The sequence below is a fragment of the Sarcophilus harrisii genome, chromosome 1 (genome assembly GCF_902635505.1).
Source record: "Sarcophilus harrisii chromosome 1, mSarHar1.11, whole genome shotgun sequence".
In the NCBI taxonomy this organism is placed as follows: domain Eukaryota; kingdom Metazoa; phylum Chordata; class Mammalia; order Dasyuromorphia; family Dasyuridae; genus Sarcophilus; species Sarcophilus harrisii.
In genome coordinates, this window is record NC_045426.1 from 326,953,378 (window position 1) to 326,978,365 (window position 24,988).

The 24,988-nt window shown below is 34.7% G+C and overlaps 1 protein-coding gene across 1 annotated transcript in view; it reads left to right on the forward strand.

The window, feature by feature from the left end:
- The window catches only part of LOC100915922 (guanine nucleotide-binding protein subunit alpha-14), a 94,187-nt gene that overhangs the window by 18,227 nt on the left and 50,972 nt on the right, over nucleotides 1-24,988 (forward strand). The gene's annotated exons all lie outside the window — the stretch shown is intronic.

Genomic DNA, 24,988 nt, shown 5'->3' on the forward strand with positions numbered 1-24,988 from the left:
TGAGGGATGTGACAATGGATGATATTGTTGAAATGGCAGATGAAAGTGATAATGGTTTTATAAGGGGAGGGACAAATCAATCATCAAGTATTAAATGACTTTTATGTGCCAGGAACCATGCTAGGTCTAAGATACAAATTCAGTGAATGAAATAATTTTATTTATAGTTTACATTTTATAGAGCATGAAGGGAAGGCAAATCAGGATGAAGGTAGTGTAAGTTTGAGAGGAATGATGCCATGGGAGAGAAAAAAAAGATTTTATACTTATCTCTTGGATAAAGAGTAATTAGAAAAAAATGTGGAAAAAATTTTTTAAAATTAAAAAAAAAAGTCAAACAAAAGCTAATGTTTGTTCTCTTCTGTGAAATAGCCATGATACAATGGCGGTGATGGGAATTGAACTGGTAAGTCCTTATACAAAATAATCTCTGTAAGAACAAGAATTATGTTTTATTTACATTCTCACAGAGCAGGCATATAGTAAATGATGAATAAGTTTGAATGAATGGAAGAGAAGAGCAAACACCTATACTAAGCATTGTGTTTAGTGCTTTAAGGATTCTCGTTAAATCAGAGTTGTGATCAACAACTCTGAGAGATAGTTTCTATTATCACCCCATTTTATAGTTGAGGAAACCGAGAAGAGCAGGTCACTTTACATTTGTTTAATATCATATATCTAATAAATGTATGAGGCCAGATTTGAATTTGGGTTCTCCAGGCCCAACACTCTATCCACTATACCACCTCACTGTATTCACCTAACATGACCTCATTGTTTTTTTTTAGGAACATTAGTAAAAGATATATAAATCATCAAAGAGTTATTAAACAATACTATAGCAATTTGCCATTATTAAGTGTCAAGTGAGTTTTTTTGCTATTATTAGTGATAAAAAACCTTTTGATAAAATATTGATTTTCTTTTAAGCAAATTATTAACGGTCTGATTGATAGTCCTAAATTACATATCAGGACCTCTACTTGTAAAGAAAAATTTGCTATACCAAAAAGGATTTCCAGTTAAGAAAAATCTATTCCTTATAAATTTAAAAGTAATTGTATTCATCAGTGGACTCTCTGCTATCTGTTCTTTGGTTTTACTATTGGATTTCCATTTTCTATCATAGATAATGATACAAAAGATTGTGAATGGAAAACAGACTCATTTACACTTTGCTTATATTTTAATTTTACTTTTCTGACAACAAATTTCTTTTCTTCAGTATAATATAAACTCCTTAAGGGTAAAGACTATTTCTCTTTGTTTCCGCAGAACTGAACAAAATGCTTAAGCACCTAGTAGCTACTTAATAACAGATTGATGCTTTGAATTGAATTGTACTGAATTTTTCATTCTTCTGTGGAAAATATGTGTGATTTGTTTGGTTGAATTTTGACCAAACAAAATTAGAATTATAATTAGACACTGCATTTTTCATGTGTGAGTTTTTATTTTTTTAAAAAATAATTTTAGCCATAATTTTCAGCCAAAGAAAATAAAGTATAGAGTAAATCTCTAAGATAGGGAATAGATCGGATGGGGGCTAGCAGAGTCAAAGGAAGGACTGTTTAGTTTGAGGAGACTTGAGCATTTTGTTCAGGCTGAAGGGAAGAAATGTCTCTGGAGGGAAAGATTGCAGATGCATAGCATAGGGAAAAGTTAATGATGGAAGAAGTCAGTAATGGAGGATATAAGTGATGGTGAGCTTGAGCAAATACTAGCTCATTCACTTACTCTGAACTTAAATGGAAGAGGATGAAAAAGATTGTTGAAAAGATTTTAAAAATTTAAGTTCATTTTAATGGCTGCAGTCTTCTCCACAAAATAAAAAAGGTGAAGTCACCTGCTAAGAATAAGCAGATATAAGGTAGAGAATAGAGAATGATTGGTATGCCCATTGTGAAGAGTATGAGAAATGATAATAATAGGTAATGTTTATATAGTACTTTATGGCTTACAAAGAACTCTACAGATATTCTTTCTTTTGCTCCTCACAACGACTTTGTGAGCTAGGTACTATTATCACCATTTTGCAGATTAGGAAACTGAGGCAGAGTTTAAGTGACCAACCAGGTTTACACAGCTAGCGCATATTTAAGGCAGGATAGATATTCCTGGCTAGGACTTACTTACTGCACTATTTCACATGCCTCACAAATGAGTTAAAGAATTACCACGTACTAGTAAGGGCCCAGTTTTTTTTTTTTTAATATAATCTTGTAGTTGACTCAATCTATATAATTTCACAGTAGTGTTTGACAACTTGAGAAGCAGAAAAGAGAATGCAGATGACATGAGTTACCCAGAATTTCTTATAGATGAATGGCTGGTTTATATCAGCTATATTTAGTAAAATTTCTCCCCAATATGTTTCTTTTGTTTGGGAGCTGTTGTTTTTGGTTATATGTGTTTCTCTTTTCTTTGTATAATAAAGCCCTTTGGTTGTTTCCAGTAGTTCTTTGATTTGTTCAATAAACATTTTTTGCCTCTTGATGGCTGAAACAAACATACTGCTCCTTTTTCTTTCAATTTTCTTTTTCTTCTTTAAATGTTTGTTTTTCTATATTAATTCATCCTAGCATATAGCTCAAAGTGTTTTTCACAATTCAGTTATTCAATTTTCCCAACTAATGATTCCTTTCCACAGTATTCTATAAATGTTTGTAAAATGTTTATTATTATACATTAGGTGCTACTTTTAAGTTCCCATTTCTATTCCAATGATTTCTAAAATACAAGATTATTACTTTCTATAATAACCCATTATATTATACCAATAGCTGACATTTATGAAATACCTTAAAGCTTTTTATATATACATATTGTCATTTTGCTATCACAACAAATATATATACAATATTCATTTCTTTATTTAGAAAGCTGATATCCCTTTCATCAATAAAAATTTCCTTATGATATTTTTGCTTTCTTCCATTTGGTTTTATTACTTTATCTAATTCTAAGAGGTAGCCTATATTTTGTTAAATCAATAAATCAATTTTTTAAATATTGTCATTTTTACTGTCTTTGCAATGAATGTCCTACCATTTGTCAAGTTCTTCTTTTCTTTCTGCTTTTTAAAAAGAAGACATTTAAATTATATTTACATGGATATATTGTTTGTTTTGGCATAGTAATGTCCTTAACTGTGAAACATTGTATATGATATTTCTTTTCTCAAAGAAGATGGGGCATAGTGGATGAAAGACCAGACCTCTATAGTTGGGAAGACCTGGCTGTGTTCAAATCATCTTTGATACATATAAGCTATTCTGGGCAAGCAAGTCACAACAACTATATCTTTAAGCCAAAAGAATTCTCTGTACCAATGAAATCTAAGTGTAAAACCTACCCTTCCTCAATCTTAAAATTTTTGTACATTTAATACCTAACAATGAATTGCTAAGTATCTCATTTTTGTAGTACATTTTCTAGATATGCAACATACTATTTATAAGTAAAGCTATTTTAATCTTTCATTGTCTAAGCTTAGTTTCTTTCTCACACTTTATCACTCACTAATATTTGTAAAATTAGAAGTCCTCATAGTGGACAGTCCCATACATATCTGTTTTTAATGGAGAAGATGCTGGATATTTTTTATATTGCATATAATATTATCTTAAGGTACTCTCCCAAATCCGTATCACATAATTTTTTCAATGTATTCTTTTGATATTTTTAACAGGAATTAATGTAGAGTATTATCATAGGTCTTCCATTAAAAAGGAAAGAATGGAAAGGAAATTATTCTCCCCTGCCCTCTTTCCTTTTTCTTCTGTTGCCTCTCTTCTTTCTCTTCTTGTCACCTCTCTCTTTTGTCTTCTCCCCCTCTACACACACACACACACACACCATAGTAAGTAGCTACAAGGTAGGGAGAAGAAAAGCCCTTGAAACACTTGAAACAGAAGCTCATATGAGAAAATTTCAACAAAAGATCCAGTAATAAAATCCAAGTCCTTCAAGGTTTATATTACTGATGATGGCTTACAAACAAGCTGAAGGGATGACAAAGCATCTTTTCTGCTGAGCCCTGCAGACACAAATGGAAAAGTAAGACAATCCCCATTCTCAAAGAACCTGCATTCTGAAGGGGAAGATAGGAGGTTTCACCAACAGGTCAGATTAAAAGACATAATCATTACAGGGTACAACAGCAAAGCTTACAAGGAATATTCTTTAACATCATTTCCATTGATTAAAAAAAAAGTCAGTTTGTGATGTTGAACCACCTGACCATGCCGTTCAGGTGACTGTGGTGATAAGGACTTTCTTTTGGGGGTCTTCACTCCTGGGCAAATACCTATAGAGGAAGGCAAGTCACATTTCCACAAAGTTTGATCCCCTGAATTGGAGCTGAGAGACCATCCTGGAAGCAGGGTGATAAGTCCCTTCTCTGCAAGAGTTGCAGATAGAAGTGATTCTATCTGGTTTTTTAGGAGAATTTAGCCAGAGAGAAATGATATGCTCTCAAGAATGAAATTCTAAATACCCGAAGAGAATCAATCCTAAAGGAAAAGGGGTAGTTGTCTAAGACTAATGTAGATACATAGGGAACTTATAACAAACTTTATTTTCAAAAAGTAACACAAACAAAAGATAGAAACAAGAATATGTGAACATCAGTATGAAAGTAATGATATGGCCCTTTTAAAACTTCCAGGAATGTTGATGCTTAGAAAATCTTAATTAAAATTATTACTTAATCTCACTTAAGATTAGAGAAGAAAGTCAAGAACAACAACGTCTTTTTGAAAGTATCTTAGGTAAAGGATCAGAAATAGAGTTGCCATTTGGGATGGATGATACCTGACAACAGACAGAAAGCAAAGTTGCTCAATTTTCATTTTGGTTTTATCTAGCAGAAGAATCTTTAGAATGGAAAAAAAAAAAAGAGAAAAAAATGACTAATAAAGACTGAAACTCAGAATAAGAGATGAGTGCACCTAACTGCCCATTATAAATTCAAGTTTCCAGATTCAGACAAACTATGCCCTGCCCCACCTTTTCAGATATAAAAAAATATTCAGCAGATTATCAAGTCATTTTAAGCAATCTTTGAAGGTTCTGTATGATAGGAAAGGGAGAACAGGATGGAGACATGCCCTAATTTTCTATAAAAAGGGAAAAGAATAGAGTCTGAAGTCTATAGGTGAGCAAGTTTGACTCCCAAATGCTGGTAAAATTCTAGAATGTGTTATAAAAAGAATAGTTAATATTTAGAAAAGAAAGTCAAAGAGCCCACATGGCTTCAACAAAAAGAGGTCTATCAATCTACTTATTTCACTTGTATGTATGCATACCTGTGCATACATACATACACACACTTTTTTTTTTAACCAATGGTACTAAGCTGTCAAATCAGGATGCCACAGGCCAGGGTGGGTTATATAAACCCTGGATGTACTTCATATTTGAAATTATATTATTTAACATTTTTAGAAAATCAGAGTTGTTCAACAAAAGAGAGTGAAAACAGGTCTTTATTCATGCACTACAACTCTTCCACCTCACCTCTATTAGATTCCTTCAAAACTCTAGTCAAGTGCCATTTCATATTGTCTGTATATATATACCTTCAAGTAATTTTCCTCCTCCTTTCTCAGTTCTGGAATCATAATCAAAGCAATACAGCTATAACCACTTATTTTTCTTTGTATTTCTCTCTGTTCCTTTCTGCCTATAAGGGACTACATTTTCTTTCATCCTTGAATGGGAATTAATTATTAATTGTATTGCTGTCATAGAATCAAAGAAGAGGTTGCACTAATTGAGAGGAAGGAAGGGGAGGGAAAAGAAGAGGGGGAGGGAGGAGAGAAAGGAGGAGAAGGAGATCAATCCAAAATCTTTTATCATTTCTGGAAATTTTTATTGTGATTTTGATTTGCTGTCCCATATTCTGTCATAACTGTCTTTTGAAAGATTTTTCTTTATCACTATTGTCTTGAAGTTTGAGAATAATGTGTCTGGGAGAGTTGAATTTTAAGTTTCTTTTTTTTTGGTATAGTATGGATTCTTTATATTTGTATAATTGCTTGTTTGTTTTTAAATAATTCTGGAGGTTTTATTATATAATTTATTGACTCTTATAGTTGTAATTTGCCCTCTTGACATGTCTAGAGAAACTCAGGGTATGAAAGAGAGAACTGGACTTCCTTTGGTTCTTGGGGCTGGATACTTGGCCAGGAAATTCTATATAGTCACCCAGTCAATGAACATATAAAATATTTTATTAATTAACCTCACCCCTCATGTCTAATTAATTACCAAATCATTTTTAACTTCATATGTGTCTCTTTCTCTCCTCTGTCATAGCAAGTAGCCTGCAGCAGGCTCTCATTATGCCTAACCCTGAGTTTCTAATCCATTCCAATCCATCCTCCACTCAGTTATCAAAGGGATCTTCCAAAAACACAAGCTTGACCTTGTTGCTCTGCTATTCAATCAACTCCAGTTTTCCCTTCTGTCTCCAGGATTCTATTACAAATACTACCATCACCACCCATATATCTATAAGCATCCATATGTATATATGTATGTCTATGTCTATATGAGCACAAATGTAATATACACACATAAATTTATATATGTATATAAACACACATATACTGACTGATATAGTTTGCCCAATGGGTTAATTAGGGATCAGATTATTTTAAATTATAATATTTTCCAGAATTTCAGGCACTAAGAGCTTACTAAATTTTGCTCTATTCTTTATCCCCATCATATGGTTATTTCATGTTTTTAGGTCTCTTTTCTATTGAGTTGTTTCTGGAGCTTGATTTTCTATTTCTATTCTTGCCTGTGGATTTTGATCTTCAACTTATTTAATTCTGCTCCTGAATCTACCCTTAATATTTTCAGACCTTTTAAAAATCACATTCATAATTTCAAAATTTTTCCTTCTAATTTTGTTAGTGTCATTAAGTTCTAGTTTCAAATCTTTCCATCATTTTCTTGATAGTTTTAGCTCTTCCTTTAAGACATTCTTATAGACATCCTAAAGTTGATGAATAACACATTTATATTGTTTCTTTTTCTATTTACATTGTTTTTGGTACTTTGTCTTTTGCTTAAATTGATTTATGCTACTTTAAAAATTATATTGGAGCTATTCATAGGGTTGTTCATTTTCCTTTCTTTTATAATTAAAATATCTTACATGGATTTCCAAGAATTCTACTTTCCTTTTGAAATATCTATTATTACATGAAAAAAATCATTCCCTTACAATCTCTCACTTCTGTCTCACTTCTACCAGTTCTTACGATTATGCATTAAAGCTGTGCAGAAATAAATATTTTTTAAAGTTACAGCACATTAAACCAGTAGATTTCCTCAACTTTGATAGTAGAAATTATTCCATGGCTATTTACAACTACAGTAAATAAAACTACCAATCTAATTATATAGAGTGACTCCAAAGTCATAAGGCAGTTGAAAATTTTAGTAGCCTAAAATTTTAATAGTTTTGAGCTATATTAAGACACCCTATATAAATGAACACAGGAGACTTTATATAGCTCTCAGTAATGATGAGAACAGGATTTTCACTCCTTTTCTTTGTGTCTCAAGCACTTAGAACAGAACCTTGGACATAGTTACTTAAATAAATGTTTGTCGATTTGAATTGAGAATATAATAAAGAAGGAGCAGAAAGCCAACTCCTTTAATTCAACATTATATTCTAGAAATATTATTGCATTTGTATGTATGAGGTATCCTAGAATGCATAAGGAATACAGAGATTTAGTGGCTGTAGTCCATGACTTCAAGAAATTTGGGGAAGAGAGATTACATATAAACCAAGAACTGTAATATAAAACAGCATATGACAAATACCATAAAATTAATTTAGCAGTTAAAAAAAACTGTCATTGGGGCTAAAAAGCTGTAGTTCTGCATTGCCTGCCTCTCCACTAATACTTATCTATTTTGTATCTATATGCATGTGGACCTGGTTCAAAACTATGGGAATTTGACATCAGAGAAAGGGGATGAATTCTTTGAGCTTGTTATCTTTCCCTTTTTAAAGCCCTATCCTACCATCCAAAGGAAAATTTCTTAAGATTTAGGTTTCGGCTTACATGTACGATACCCCCAAAGAGGGGATTGAAAAGGTACTTGTTATATAATAAAGTTGTGGGACAGATATTTATTTTCTCTATATACACATTGACAGAAGACTTAAAATAGGTTACAGTAACATAACTAGTGTTATATTCTTCATCAAAACAAAACAATTTTCAGATTGATGAATAAGTATTTTATATTTCACTTTAGACCTGCATTGTCTAAATAGTTCCCTCTAGCCTAGCATCTTCCTGTCAGTAGTCATATCTTCCAAAAATCACTATAATATAGAATGGTTAGCTCCTGTATTAATGCAGGTAACATTAACTATGGACCCCAAATCTCCCAGCCCCTAAAACACAAGCCTTCAGAGTTGTACTCATCCATTTGAGGATTACTATATGGTCACGTAATCAAGAAAAAGTACAACACAGTATCAGCAAGATTATGCAATGAACAACTATGATAGATTTAGCTTCCCAGGAATACACTGATCCAAGATGATTCCAATAGACTTTGAATGGAAAATGCCATTTGTATCCAGAGGGAGATTGAATGTGAATCAAAACATACTATTTTCACTTAAAAAAAATTGTTTGCTGCTTCTTTCTTATGGTTTTTCCTGTTTGTTCTGATTTTTCTTTCACAACATGACTAATATGAAAATATGTTTAAAATGAGTATACATGTATAACCTGTATCAGATTGCTTGTTTTTTGAGGGGGGGAGTAAGAGAGGAAGGAAAAAAAGAAAATTTGGAACTCAATATCGTATAAAAATAAATGTTGAAAGCTAAAAATGAAAAATGGAAAAAAGAAAGAAGTACAAAACAGATAAAGCCAGGGACCCAAGTTCAAACCTGTGTAAGCTAACTCAGGCTCAACTTGCCTAGCTGAGCTCCTACCTTAGCTACTATGAGCTTGCAGCCAGCCACTTGGCTTTATTTGTCTTCCTATTGCTTAGCTCAGGACTTGGCACATAGCAGGCACTTAATAAATGTTTATGAGCTGATTGCTGCCAAGATTGGGAAAAGGGTGCTGCTTCTCTCTCACTTCCTTATAGGAAGTCTATTGAAGGAGAGTTACTTGCCATATGGAGCAATAGAAGCAAAAAGAGATAAGAAGTAGAATCATTTGCTTTTTAAGATCCACTGAGTGGATTCTTGGCTTAGACTCCTAGTTGATACAGCCTTTCTCCATATTCCAACCATCACAGGGTGAGGGACCACCCAAGTTTGACAAGTCTTTCAGAGATACTAAGTGTTTCTCTGAAAGTAGACAAGATAATTCAGTGCATGCTCTATAGGTTGACTCCCTTCAGGTTTAACTCCACATGTGTTCCATAGAGCACAATTTCTTATACGTTAGTATTAACAAAGTATTATTTAAAAAAAAAAAAAAAAAGGTCAGAATAAGAGGAATTATTCCTGGCTTCAGAGGAAGCAGGGAGGAGGGAAGAATCAGGGAGAACATGGTATTTCAGTTGCACTTTGAATGTTGGATAAGGTTCCAACAGATAAAACAGATGAAAGCCATTTATTGTGGAGGGAACAGCATGAACAAAAGCATGAAAAGTGTAAAGGAATCAGGAATGTTCGGGGAATGTGGAGTAGTCCAATTTAGCTGTGGTACAGAGAACATGAAAAGCTGTACTGAGAAAAAAAGGTTGAAAAGGTAAGTTGAGGGGCAGACCAGGCTAGGAGGGGGTCATAGGCAAGATTTCATTTTGAAGGAATAATCTGTCCATCCTCTGCAGGGCCTCATAGGGACTCAGACAAAAACCATTTTATGGGTAGGGGAGGACAATAGTTCAATTAATCAGCCACTTAAGATTCCCCAAAGAATAATAAAGACTCTGAGGATCGTTTGGATCTATAATGGGTGAGAAATTAGATAAATAGGGAGAGATGGAGCCATTAGTACTTCACACGGGATGTTAAAAGATATTTTGTTGTATTTGCAAAAGTGATAAGTATTGTACCTGCAAAATAAACATATACTCTGTTCTAACTAAAGATCACATCAGGATTAATGACCAAATCAGGGAAAAACTAACAATTTTACTTATCAGCACACTATGCTAAAACAATCTCTGATTTTTAATTTTGTCTTTATATCCTTAGTACTTGCCATGGATCTTTTTTATGTGCAGTTAATAAATGCTCTCTGTATTATATTGGGTTCTATTTATTCGGTCTTGAAAGATGGTCATTTTTAAACTTGAGCAAAAAAAAAAAAGACTCCATTTAAACAGTATATAGATTTTAAATATGTAGAAATAAAGGGGAAGCATCTCCCATAAATGTCATCCATCCATCATCATCATTTCCTGATAGGTACTAAGAAAACATAATGGAAGCACAAGTGCTCAGTTCACACAAATACATGATTAGATATGACAAAAGAAATATAAATAGAACTGTAGTGGATGTTTTGATGAGTTCCAGATTGTACATTAGCTTAAACTTTATCTTCATATGTCATATATCAACATAGATTCCCAATTTCTTTTCCCAGCAATATCAAACATGTGGTTAGATTTAAAGATAAAATGATCATCATTTATGAACACAGACTTTTAGAACTTGGAGGAACCTTAAAGATCAGCTAATCCAACCTCCATACATGAGGAAACTAAAAGTCCAGAGATAAGACCTTAACCACAAACACACAGGTAGTGAGTAGAAGTGAATCTAGATCTAGAACTCAAACCTTTTGATTTCTAGTTTGTTACTTTTCCATATTCATATCTTTTATAATCACAAAATTTCTAAATAATTTGTTTATTAAAATATCATTAGTAACCATAGCTAGAATTTACATAATCCTTTAATGTTGTGAGGTGTTGTACATGTTAACTCATTTGATTTTCACAACATAATCTATCCTGTCAAGGAAGTGCCATTCTTGGTTGCTAGTTGGAGCAGTGGATGGACCCTTAAGCCTAGAGATAATTTTTTCTATCTTCCTTAGTTCTAATATGGCCTCAGATACTAGCTGCGTGACCCTGGGCAAGTCATTTAACCCTATTTGTTTCTGTTTCCTCATCTACAAAATAAACTGGAGAAGAAAATGGAAAAATACTCCAATATCTTTTGTCAAGAAAATTTCAGATAGGTTTTTAGTTGGACCCAACCAAAAATGACTGAATAAAGCAGATGCCATTATTATTTCCACTTTATAAGATGAGGGAACTGAAGCTCAAAGAGTTTAAGTGATTTGCCAGCATCATACAGTTAGTAGGCAGAATGTGAACCCGGGTCTTCAGAAGCTCCAAGTCCAGTACTCCAGTATCTGCTATGTCTGTTCAAGACAAAGCACAGTACTAGACATAAGAGGGAGGGAGACATACATAAGTTAGACATGGTTCCTGCATTCAAGATGTTTATAGTCTGAGATGGCATTCAGAATTTGATATGTCTTGTCAGTAATTTAAAAAGAATTAAGAGATTCAGATGAGCCTAAAATAGAGTGAAGCTCTTGCCTTACACATGGAGAAAAGGAATTGATAGGGTTAATACCTAGTTTCAAAAATATACCCTTCTTCTAATGAGAAGTTATGCTTTCATATTATGTTTTTAATATACTTCTGAAATTCTTTAAATAGTGGAATTTTGCTCATTGCTCTCAATAATCTGGAAATACTCTCATTTGCTCTACTTCATAATAGGCAAAACAGAAATACCAATCAAATCTGGTAATTTCCCACAGCTGCTGGCATTTCTCTACGTACACTTTTCTGGACAGCTTTATGTCCATAAATTCTGCTAGAAGAATCTCTTTAAAAGGAATGAAAGAACAGACTCACTCTTGAGTCTTCTCCCTCCTGCTGCTTTCACTGCCTAAAGAATTTCTGACCCAGTACCCAAGAAACCCATTTCAAAAACAAAGAAACCTAGGGCAATTTCAGCTTCCCCTGGGATTATCTAACTGAATGTGGTATAGGGGAAAGCACTGACTCCATTAGTTCCCCACAGAGCCAGGAAATATATGGATTGTGTGACTACAGGCAGGCCATTCAGGAGGCTCTAGGGTATTGCTGGATGTGCAGAGGGAAGTAGCAATAGAGGAAAGGTATTTATTTACTAATTCTTCATTTATTCTTAGTGTCTAGGAAAGAAAAGGTCAGGGAATACATAGTATTGTTCAGGTGGCTCTGGAGCTCTACTGATGCACCAACAGAAGAGGTCAAATGCAGGTCTGTCTGTTTAGACAAAAGCAGCCCCAGGAAGTATGATATTCTCTGAGGAAGAATCAGCTTCAGAGTCTCCTGTCTCCCATTTCCTAGGTTCTAATTCATTTTGGAAGAAGTTATGATTAGAAGCCATAATTTTAGAAAGATGCTTTTTCTCTAGCTTCTCCTAGAGATTAACTATAGAGGAAGATGACAGTGGAAGAAAATACCCAAAGATGCCCCTTTCTTCTTCCTGTGATCTGTCAAAAAATGAAGTACAAATTTTCAACAACAGAAAAAAATAAGTCTGAATTCCCTCTTACTTCCAAGTAGTGCATTACTGACACTCCAAGGAATTATCACATTCTGTTTCAAGCCCTGGTCCTGTGCCTTATTGTGCTGTAGTAGTGATCCTGAATTTGGGGAATCCTTGCTGATATAATTAAATCCCTGGTGGGTCCCTTCAAGCTGAAAAGACTCAGCAATGGGCTGTGTTGGTTCTTCAGTAACCAATTTAGCTAATTGTAGAAAGGCTCTCTTAAAGGAAGGTCATCACCAAGTGATAGACTTTTTTTTTAACTGTAGAAACTCACTAAAACAATTTATGAAGGCATGAAATGGGTTGCTTGTGACCTATATTGGGAAGGATGAAGAGGAAGAACAGGCAAAAAGTATTAATGGGTTCTCATCTGCCCAATCTGGAGGGGAATCTTCCTATGCTTAAAATAGACATCCTGCCAACTCACCTCTACTGGAGAGCTTCAGTCTGGTATAACTGAGATAATTTTACTGGGGTGTGGCTGCTACATATGCTACAGCTTCAAAGGACAAATTATAGAATAATGGTCCCTCTGCGTTGATTGAAAGAGTTTCCTTACTGAGTTTTCTGAGTACCAGTGAGATTGCAAATCTGGATCAAAATAAAACATAAACCTTTTACAATACAATATGACATTATATTGTATCTTATAGTACACTTTTAGAACAAAAATTTTTAAATTATTTTCTCATTCTCTGCTTTAATAATGCATGTGGGATCAACGGCATTATTCATTCACATTCGGTGATGTGTGCTATTAGATCTGTACCCAGTAGTGTAGTGTATTTGGCTTTTGTGTACCATTACAGTATGAATTAATGTTCAGAATTTTTCCTCCTTTCTTGGGGGGAAAGGAAAGAAATAAAAAACATTTATTAAAGGCCTATGTGCTAATCAGGGGGCCTCAAACTACCCGTGGGCCAGATGCAGCAGCTGAGGACAATTATCCTCCTCACCCAGGGCTATGAAGTGTCTTTATTTAAAAGCCCACAAAACAAAGGTTTTGTTTTTACTATAGTCCGGCCCTCCAACAGTCTGAGGGACAGTGAACTGGCCCCTTGTTTAAAAAGTTTGAGGACCCCTGTGTTAGGTTCTATGCTAAACTCTTTACAAATATTATCTCATTTGATGCTCACAACTCTATAAATTGGATGCTATTATTATTTTCACTTTATACACAAGGAAACTGAGTCAGACAGAGATTAAGTTGTTTGCCCAGGGTCACAAGTCAGGAAGTATCTGAGACTCTATCCATAGCACTACCTTGCTCCCTCATTTCTCTAGGGAAACAGTTTGTTATTATAGATAGAGCAACACTGAACTTGGCTTTCAAATCCTGCCTCTAATACTTATTTAGCTGCATGATTCTGAAGGTGTGGGATCAGCCTATTCATTAGGACTGGCAAGAGTTTTGCCTCCCCCCCTCTCCCCGACGAAGAGACCCCACTATAATTATCACAGGACACTTTCTTCCCTTTACCTTTATTGAGATGGACAATGACCTCATTGTTGTATTCCTGTGAAACCTGGACAGGATACCAGCATCAAGCCACAAAACCGAATGGCTTCCATTTGAATTGTTTTGGGAAGATTCTAAAGACACAGATACAGAGGTCCTTGCTGAAACTAAACTACCAAGCATTCAGACTTTACTACAGAGAATGCAACTCCATGGGACTGGCCGTTTTATTTAAATGCCAAATGTATGCTTGCCAAAAAGATTATTTTATGGAGAACTCACAGGGGCAAGCACTCCCAGTAGTCAGAAAAAACATGCAAGGACACTCTCAAGGTCCCTCTAAGAACTTTAGAATTGATTGTATGACATGGGAGATACTTGCACAGAACCGCACAACACAGCGAGCCCTCATTAGAGAAGGCGCAGTGCTCTATGAACAAAGCAAAATTGGATTAGCTCAGAAGAAACATGAGATGGGCAAAGTTGAGAATCCACCTCAAATGTTCATAGGGACTATTTGTGTTCCATCTGGGTCAGAGTATTCTGAGCTTGTATTGGTCTGATCAGCCACAGTCAGACAGGCTGTAAATGGACTCTAACATAGTGGTTACATTTTGGTCCTCTTTAAAAACAAAGAACAACCAATCAACTAGCTGTAGGATTATGGGCAATTCACCTCTCTGAGTGTTTTTCTTCATCTATAAAATGGGAATAATGATATTAAGAGGACCTACTTCCCAGAGGTGCTTTATCAGTAAAATGTTCACCTTCTATTCATTCTGTTTGCTTTTCTTCCTTAAGAGTACATTTGTCTGTGTAAACCATAAAAAGCCAGGGTGGCACAGTAAATAACACTGGCTTGATATTCAGAGGACCTGGACTCAGATTCTGTCTTTTATTGTTAGCATGTTCCTGATCAAATCACTTATACGTCCCTACCCTCTGTGTTTTGTTTTTTAATCTTTAAAATAAGTGCATTGGACTAAATGGAGTTTGGGGATCCTTCCAGCTCTGGATCTTCAATTCAAGGGCCTTTGTTCTTCCTGTTTCTTTTATCACTTCATTCTTTTATTCAACAAATATTTATTTAGCACTTATTGAATGCACAGGAAGTACTAGGTTTTTGTTATCAGAAAGACAAATAAGACAGTGTTTATTTTCTAGTAGATCTAGTTTGTGGCAGCTTCTTCATTTAATCATAGTACTTTTGGGCTTCATTCTCTTTGTCCAATGCTCTGGTAACTCCTCCACTTTTTGTCATCCCGATTTCAAGTGAATTTTTATAGAGGAATGATATTTGGCCTAGTTAAAGAAGAAAAATTCAATCAGCCCTTTAACTTCCTGGCTGTATTCTCCTAGAGATGTTCACAATTTAATGGGGGAGATGACAGGCAAACAAATGTGTACAAACAAGAAAGACAGGAAATAATTTTTTAAAGGAAGATACTAGGATTAAGAGGAGTTGATAAATGCTTCCTGTAGAAGATAGGATCTTAGTTGAAATTTTAAGGATGCTCAGGAAACTGATAGGTGGAGATGAAACAGAAGAGCATTTCTAGCATGGGGAAGCTGAAGAGAAAATGCCCAAAGCCAAGAAAAAAATCCTGTGTTTGTGGAATAGTAGGGAAGGCAATATCACTGGATCAAAGAATATAGGTATTATAGTTTAGATATACTGTATTTGATCCAGGGGTAACAGGGGCCACTGGAGGTTGGATCTTTGCTTAGGAAAATCACTTTGGTGGCTGAATAGAGATTAGATTGGAGTTGAGAGATATTTAGGCAGGTAGACCCCTCCCCAGCAGGTTATTGCAATAGTGTAAGCATGAATTGATAAAGTTGCTGCCTTGGGGTGATTGCAGTATCAGAGAAGAAAGGAGGCATGTTTAAGAGATGTTGCAAATCTTGACAATCAGATTGAGTGTGGGTAGGGGCCAGGGTAGGAGGAGAGATAGTGAGGAATTGAGGATTCCACCTAGATTCCATCTTGAAGGATTGGGGAAATGGCACTACCTTGGGTTTAAGGGGAAAGATGATGAGTTCAATTTTGAATGTTAAGCTTAAACTAGATATCCAGTTTGACACATCTGAAAGGCACTTAGAGATATAAGATTAGAAGTTGGCAGAGATAGGGCAAGATAGGTAGATTGAAGAATCATCAGCATAGAGATACTTAAACACATGAGAATTGATGAGATCACCAAGAGAAATAGTATAGAAAAAGAAGAGTAAAGAGTCCAGGACAGAAAGACATCTATAGTTAGAAGAAGTGACCTGAATGAGAATCCAGCAAAGGATATTGAGAAGGAGCAGTTTGATATAAGAAGCAAAAAAGAATGATCTCTCAAAAAAAAAAAATAGGAAAAAGAATATTCAAGAGGAGAGAGTGATCAACAGTATTGCAGGCTGCAAGAAGTCAAGAATAATAAGGACTTCTCCAATGGATAAATGTCAAAGGATATGAACAGAAAAATTTCAGTTGAAGAAATTAAAGCCATATGAAAAAAAAATGTCATCTGAAAAAATGCTCTAAATCCCTATTGAATAGATAAATGCAAATTAAAACAACTCTACCACCTTACACCTCTCAGATTGGCTAAAATGACAAAGAAAGATAATGATAAGTGTTGGAGGGGATGCAGGAAAACTGGGACACTGATACATTGTTGGTGGAATTGTGAATGATCCAACCATTCTGGAGAGCAAGTTGGAACTATGCCCAAAGGGCTATAAAACTTTGATCCAGCCATGTCTTTCTTGGGTCTGTATGCCAAAGAAATCATAAGGAAGGGAAAAAGGAGGCAACTAGGTGGCGCAGCAAATAGAGCACCAGCCCTGAAGTCAGGAGGACCTGAGTTCAAATCTGGTTTCAGACACTTAACACTTCCTAGCTGTGTGACCCTGGGAAGTCACTTAACCCTAATTATCTCAGGAAAAAAGAAGAAGAAGAGAAAAGGATGCATGTGGGCAAAAATGTTTGTAGCAGTTCTTTTTGTAGTGGCAAAGAACTGGAAAGTGAGTAAATAAATGCCCATCAATTGGGGAATGGCTGAATAAGCTGTGGTATATGAAAGTAATGAAATAGTATTGTTCTACAAAAAAATGATGAACAAGCTTATTTTAGAAAAGCCTGGAATGATTTACACAAACTGATGCTGAGCAAAACAAGCAGAACCATGGAGACATTGTATACAGTAACAGCAAGACTATGGGATGATCAACTATGACAGACTTGGTTTTTCCCAGCAGTTCACTGATCTAAGGCAATTGTAATAAACAGAGAGAAAACTATGGAGACTAAATATAGATCAACATGTGCTATGTTCACTTTTTATTGTCTTTTTCTTCTGTTTTCTTTTTCTCTTGTGATTTTTCCTTTTTGCTCTGATTTTTCTCTCCCAATATGATTTATAATGAAATATGTAAAAATAAATGGACATGCATAACCAAATTAATTAATTTTTAAAAAGAATAACAAGGACTGAGAAAATCCCAGTGAATCCAGTGACTAAGAGATCATTGGTAACTTTGGGGAAAACAATTTCAGTGAAATGATAAAGTCAGAGGTCAGATTATAAGATGTTAAGAAGTGAATGAGAAGAGATAAAGTAGGGATACCCACTGGAGAAAGATTTTTAAAGGAATTTGGCTTCAAAAAGGAGGATAGAAGAAATGGGAGGGCATTATATGGATGTAGAAAGCAGTGATAAGACACAACTATGTGGCACAGACAATGGAGCACCAGACCTGGAGTCAGAAAGATCTGATTTCAAATCCAGCCTCAGCATTTATTAGTTGTGTGACTGAGTCACTTAACCATCATTGCCAAAATGAGCTGGAGAAAGAAATGACAAATCACACCATATCTTTACTAAGAAAACACAAAATAGAGTCATGAAAAATCAGATACAAGTGAAAATGACAAGAGTGGGGGTAAAAGGATGGGGTGAGTGTTGTATTAAGATGGGGAAAACATGAGCATAATTGTAGGCAGTAGGGAAGGAATCAGTAGACAGGAAGAGATTGGAAATTAATTGAAAATTAATTAGTAGAGTAGTAGAAAATCAATTAATTAGATATGGAGGGGTCAATCTGTTGGAGGAGATAGGATAAAATGGGATTGCTTGTGCAGGTAAGAAGGGATGGTCCTGGCAAGGAGTAGGGCCATCTCGTTTTTGTAAGATAGGTGAAAGAAGAGAAAATAAAAGAGGACATTTAAATGATATGAGGTGAGAGAGAGGGAGCTCCTGGCAAACGGGTTCATTTTTTTCTGTAAAATAGGAGCCAAGATTCTCAGTTCAGAGTTGGAGAGGGAGGAGCCTTAGGAAGTTTTGGCAAGGATAAAAAAGTTTGGAAATGCTGCTGTGGAGAATGGGATAGTGAACTGATAAGGGAGATATAGGAGTGCCTAGCAAAATGGAGGGCCTGTTTGAGATTGTGTGGCACAAAGTTAGAACTGACTAGTTAGAAGAGAATAAAAGGAAAGGGCTGAGGATAGCTCATAGGTTAGAAGATTGTGTGAATGTCAGTGCCCTTGACAGAAAGAGGAAAATAATAAATTGTGTTCTGGTTTATATGTGTGTGTACATATATATACACAAATATATGTGTATATGTATGTGTTTAGGTATAATACATATATGTATAGATGAATCCATGAGAAATCGTTTGTAAAGAGAAGAGAAATGAGTGTTAATATGCTGTATAGTTACCAGATATTTTAGTGTTTTATTGATAAGTCACTAACAGAAGTTTCCCAAGGAGAATTCACATGGAAAATATTCAGCAGCCAAGAGTCTAGTCTTGTATGAGCTCTGAATAAGTGTGGTATGTTTGTTTTTAGTAAATTTGACACTAAGTTTGAAGCTGAGACATCAAAGCAAACACACCTACCAATGAGGATAATAAAAAATTGTAGAAGCAGGGAAATGCTGCCTTTTGTGGTTTCTCTATTGCTTCCAAAGAGCAATAGTTTGTCTCTTGAAAATCTGTACTAGAAGATTTGTGTTGGAGATTATCCAAAAGTGGCTTTTAGGACTTTGTACAAGATCCTTTCACTGTCTAATCCTTGATCTTAAGAATATCTCATGTAGAAATAAGTGGGTTAATGGAGTTAAGTTGGAATGATTTTCCCTGGATCCTGGGAGCCTTTTTTGAACAGGAGATGGGTAGTAATATTTATTAATAAGTGCCAATCCTTTTCCTCTCAGGCAATCTGAGAATTCCCTGTCCTTGATGATTTTTAAAATTATTATTTATCAGGGAAAGGAAGCTCTCAAATTACTGGAAAAGCACTGCCAACTCCTTTATCTTTAATCAATCAAATCAAATGCAAATTTACTTTCACTTTGCCACATTTATAATTATTGAATGAAAACATTTCTTTTCTTTGATTCCCATGTACTTCTGTGTATGGGGTATCCCATATATAGTGTGGGGTATGTGGTGTTCAGGGAGAACTATACCCACTAATGTGAAGGTTTGCTGAGCTCTTGTCGAGGCTGCTCATCCTCGTTTAGTGTCCACTTATCATCCAACTCTCCAGTTAAAGTGTCTTGGCATGTAGTGGCTAGAAACTGGAAACTGAGTGGATGCCCATCAGTTGGAGAATGGCTGAATAAATTGTGGTATATGAATATTATGGAATATTATTGTTTTGTAAGAAATGATCAGCAGGATGAATACAGAGAGGATTGGAGAGACTTACATGATCTGATGCAAAGTGAAATGAGCTGAACCAGGAGATCATTGTACATGGCAACAAGAAAATTATACAATGATCAGTTCTGGACATGGCTCTCTTCAACGTGAGATGATTCAACCAGTTCCAGTTGTTCAGTGATGAAGAGAGCCATCTACACCCAGAGAGAGAACTGTGGGAACTGAATGTGGATCACAACATAGCATTTTCACTTTTGTTGTTGTTGTTTGGATTTTATTTTGCTTCTCTTTCTTTCTTGAACAGCACAATGATTGTATAAATATATATGCATATACTGGATTTAACATATATTTCTACCATGTTTAACATATATTGGACTACTTGCCATCTAGAGGAAGGCATGAGGGAAGTGGGGGAACAAAAGGTTTTGCAAGGGCTAATGTTGAAGAATTGTCCACACATATGTTTTGAAAAATAAAAAGCTTTAATAAAAATTTTTTTAATTAAAAAAATATAAAGTGTGTTGGCAGATGGGCTAAATCAAGTTGAAGGTAACCAAGAAGTTTCAAACCCTTTAAGTTAGGAAGCTCTTTATCTCAAATATGTGAAGACTACCCTCCCACTCTCCCTCTCCCTCCTTTTCTTCCTCCCTCTCTCACCTTCCTCTCCTTTGCCTCTCTTTTTCTCACCATCTCCCTCTCTCTTAATGTCATATTAAACATATTTCCATATTAGTCATGTTGTGAAAGAAGAATCAGAATAAAAGGAAAAGACCACCAGAAAGAAAAAACAAAAAGCAAATTTTAAAAGTAAATCTAGTATGCTGAGATCTGCATTCAGTCTCCATGGTTCTTTCTCTGGATATGGATGCCATTTTCCAGGTGACAGCTATCTTGGTTGTTGAGTCTTTTCAGTCATGTCTGAGTCTTTGTGACCTTTTAGAGTTTTCCTGCAAAAATACTGGAATGGATTGGCATTTTCTTCTCCAACTCATTTTACAGATGGGGAACTGAGAAAAACAGAATTAAATTACCTAAGTGTCTAAGACCAGATTTGAACTCATGAAGGTGATTTTTCCTGATTCTGAGCCCAATGCTCTACCCACTGTGGCACCTAGTTGCCCAGTATCCACCTTTATGTATCCTATATTAATGTTTCTTAATCTCTTTTCAAGAGCCCCTCTTAAAATTTAATTTTTTAAAATTTAGTTTATTTAAAAAAAACAACAGAACATTGTCATGTGCTCAGCTGAACATCAGGGAGAATTTAAAATATATAACATAAATTGTCAGTTCAAGAAAGAATATAAAATAATAGAAGAAATTATATTCATGAGCGTCCATCTTTACTTCCTGTAGGATGTTCTTTTGTTCTCTGCTGTGTACTTTTTTAACTTTATTTTTCCCTCTTTCATCCCTTCCACCTCCTCCAAGCAGGCTATAATAAAGCAAGGACATATGTATGTATACATATATAGATACACATACATACACACATACACATATCTTTACTATCCCTTCTCTTTGTTTTGCTTTGCTGTAACTTAACCTCCCCACACACATGGATCTCTCTCTTGTCTTCTACCCTTTCCTTCCCCCTCTGCCATCTCTCTCCCTTTATTTCTTTATAGATTTTGGAGGGTGCTATACCCTTCATGCTATATATTTTGTATTGCCTATTTGACTTATTCCAGATGTGAGTAGGTTTTCAGAACTGTGAGGCTTCTTTCCCCCTCTAATGCCTCTGTGTCTATCTTCCTCTGCACATTGTTTATATAACGTGATTACTACTTTTACCTTAACTCTGCCCTAATCTTTCTTTTGAACTACCCAATTGCTGATGCCGATCTTAAACATATACTATACATGTCCATGTAAAAAACATAAACAATTTGTCCATGTTAAATTCCTTGAAATTTATCTTGGATATTGACTCTCATATATTACATTTTCTATCGAGTTTGGGTTTGGTTGAAAGAAATCCTGAAAATCTGCAAGTTCATATCGTAGATAATTTTGCTGGATGTAACATTATTGGCCACAGGCCTAGTTCTTTTACTTGTCAGTATATATGATTTCAGTACATATGAATATAATCATATATTCCAGAACGTGTGGTCTTTTATTGTAGCTACTGATAAGTCCTATACAATTCATACTCGAGTGAGAGTGTGCTTGAGCTCAGACTCCAGATTCTATCCCTGACCATCCTTGTAGGGACTCTCCTGCTAAAACCAAGGACCGGTGTCCAGAGATTCTCGAGAAAACTAGCCCATACGTTACACCAAATAAACAAATAAAAACAATCCAAAAAAAAACCAAGATTATTTTTAAAATGTTAACCAATTAGAAAAGGAGATAGAGAGTCTTAAAGATGAAAACAACTCTTTGAAAATTAGAATTTGGCAAGAGGAAGCCAGTGAAGCTATAAGAGACCAAAAAAATAACATAAAAAATTATAAAGAATGAAAAAAATAGAACATAATGTGACTTATAAGAAAACAACAAATCTGAAGATCAAAAAGAGAAAATATAAGAATAATTGGGCTACCTGAAAGTTGTGATTAAAAAAAGAACATTGACACAATAACGAAAGAAATAATGATCTATATCAAAAAGGTTATAAATTCATGCTTACCCTTGGACCTAACAACACCACATCTAGGTATGAACACTAAGACATTTAAAACAAAAAAAGGAAAATTACCTATATATACAAAAAAAATTTTTTTTAGCAGTTCTCTTCTTAGGGCAAAAAATTGGAAATTTAGGGGATGCCCATCAATTATGGAATTGGTGAATAAATTGTGATATATGTTTGTGGTGGAATATTAGTGTTCTGTGGGTAATGATGAGCAGGATACTCTCAAAAAAACTTGAAAATCCTCTATGAACTCAAGCAAAATGAAATGTACTATATACAAAGTAATAGCAATGTTCTGGGATGATGTCCATATGCAGAGAAGGAACTGATTGTGTCCTAATACAGATTAAAGTACTCTCTCTCCTTTCCTTCCTCCTTTTTTGCCCCACCCCATCCCAAACTCTCTGTCTCTGTCTCTCTCACTAGACTTTATTTTTCTTGAGGGTTTTTTCCCCCATTAGGGTGAGAAGATCTATGTTTTATTTCATATGACTTTTATGGAAATGCTTTTCATAACTTCACGTGTGGTTTTTTAATTGGGGGTGTTAATAAGAGAGAGATCCTAGAATAAATGTGAAAAAAAATTGTTTTAAATGTAACTGGGGGAAAAATTAAATAAATAATTAAATTAACGACAGATTCTGCTCACTTTCCCCTCTATAAACTATACTTAAAATGTCTTTTTTATTATTGTCTCAGTCACTGAAATCACATCAGTAAGTGTTGTAGATTAACTCTACCATACTGCAATTCTTTACCTCCATTTTTCCTGGAGTATTTTTAACATAAGAATGTGACTGTTAGAGTTAGAAGGGACTTTCTAGTTAAAGCCCCCTATTTAATTGCTAAGGAAACTAACCTCAGGAACTTAAATAACATTTAATTTCACAAAGTCAAGTCATGAAATGAGGTCAAGAATCTCAGGATTAATTCCTTAGTCTCAGCCTCTATTTCTCATATCTTAACACCATGTGACATCTGCTTGTATTGAGCTGTATTGATGTTGCTTTATTTGCATGATATAGTGAAAAGATCAAAAGATTTGGTGTTCAGTCAATCATCAATCATTTATTAAGTACTTCCTATGAGCCAGGACTTGTACTGAATTCTGAGAATGAAAAGATGAGCAGAAAGAAAGACAGCCATTACTCTAAAGGAGTTTACATTCTAATGGGGATGGGGGTGAGAACAATGCATAAAGAAAGCTAAAAAGGGAAAGGGAAGGCATAGTAGAGGAAATCCAAAGTGTGTTTTGCAAAGGAATGAGTTTAAAATGTTTTCCTTGCAAAGTTAGTCTGTGTGATGTTGAGTACTAAGTCATTTAGTCACTATGAGATTGTTTTCTTACATATTAAATGAGGAGATTGACCAAATGACTTCCAACATCTCTTTGACCATTGTAGTTTTCATGGCAAATGCAACATTTTTCTCCCTTTTTTCTTGCACCTTAGTGCTTAACACATAGTTGCAACCCAGTTTGTTGATTGAAAGGGTTATTTGGGATTATTGTTATTGTTTTTTATTTGTTTTGACTGTAAAAATTAATATGATTTAGATGTGAGAACATTCAATGAGGTAAATTTTGTACCAAGCCAAAAGAAAAATTCTCATTAAATGTCAGCTTAATTGAGTAACTGTTTAAGGCTAAATAATCATTCAAGAGTAAACAAACTCTTCCCTGTCTTTATGACAAGATTATGCTTAGGTTTTTATGTTCTTTTAAAAATCTTATTGATATATTTTCAAAGATGATCTTTTTTTTATCAATTTCCTTCCCAAATATGGGGTATTCCTAAAGTCTTTGGTAGTTTTAAGCTTTATTACTTAAAGGAAAACACCCCATGTTAAAGGAACCAAAGCTTAAAACTAACTGAAGACTTTGTAACAAAGAATTTAAAAGTAAGAGGAAAAAAAGTGTAGTTCATCAAACCTAATGAATATACTAATTATGTTTGACTATATTTGTTTGACTGGCTCATATTCAAAGAAACCTACCTCTGCATGGAAAGGGAATCTTCTTTTTTTCTGACCAGATCTGAACAAGTTCTGTGCTTCCCTAACACTTTTTCTTAGAAGCATCCTAATTCCTGACTTTCACAGATGAAGGAACCAAATCCATGTGACACCAAAAAAATTTTTATTAAATACATTAAAATCTTAATATAATAATAATAACTTTAAAAGTTGTACTAACAAGCTGGATGACTATTGAAAATCCTTTTTAATCTTGAAGTAGAGTGGTCAATAGTAGAAGAATTCATGTCTACTTGAATCAAAATCAGATTGCCATTTATCTTTGCAGATTCATTTACCTGACTATAAGGAGCAAAGCAAACACTGAATCTTTTTGCTTTAGTCGAGCCATTGAACCAGATGGAATCTGTTGAATTCAAAGGCTCTCCACTATGATTCAGAGGTCTCCCAGTCTTTCTGATGATTCTTCAGAATTCATTAGGTTATTTGTAGATAAAAAGTACTTTGGTTACTTTGTATAATATCCCGATTTCCTTATGAAATAGGGTATCTTCTAAAATATTTCTGCCTACTTTTGGTATTTCCTAAGAAATCATATGTGACTTGTTGTAGAGTAAGTGAACGTCCAAAAATGAATTACATTTTTGTAGAGGAAATACTTGGATGGTCTTTG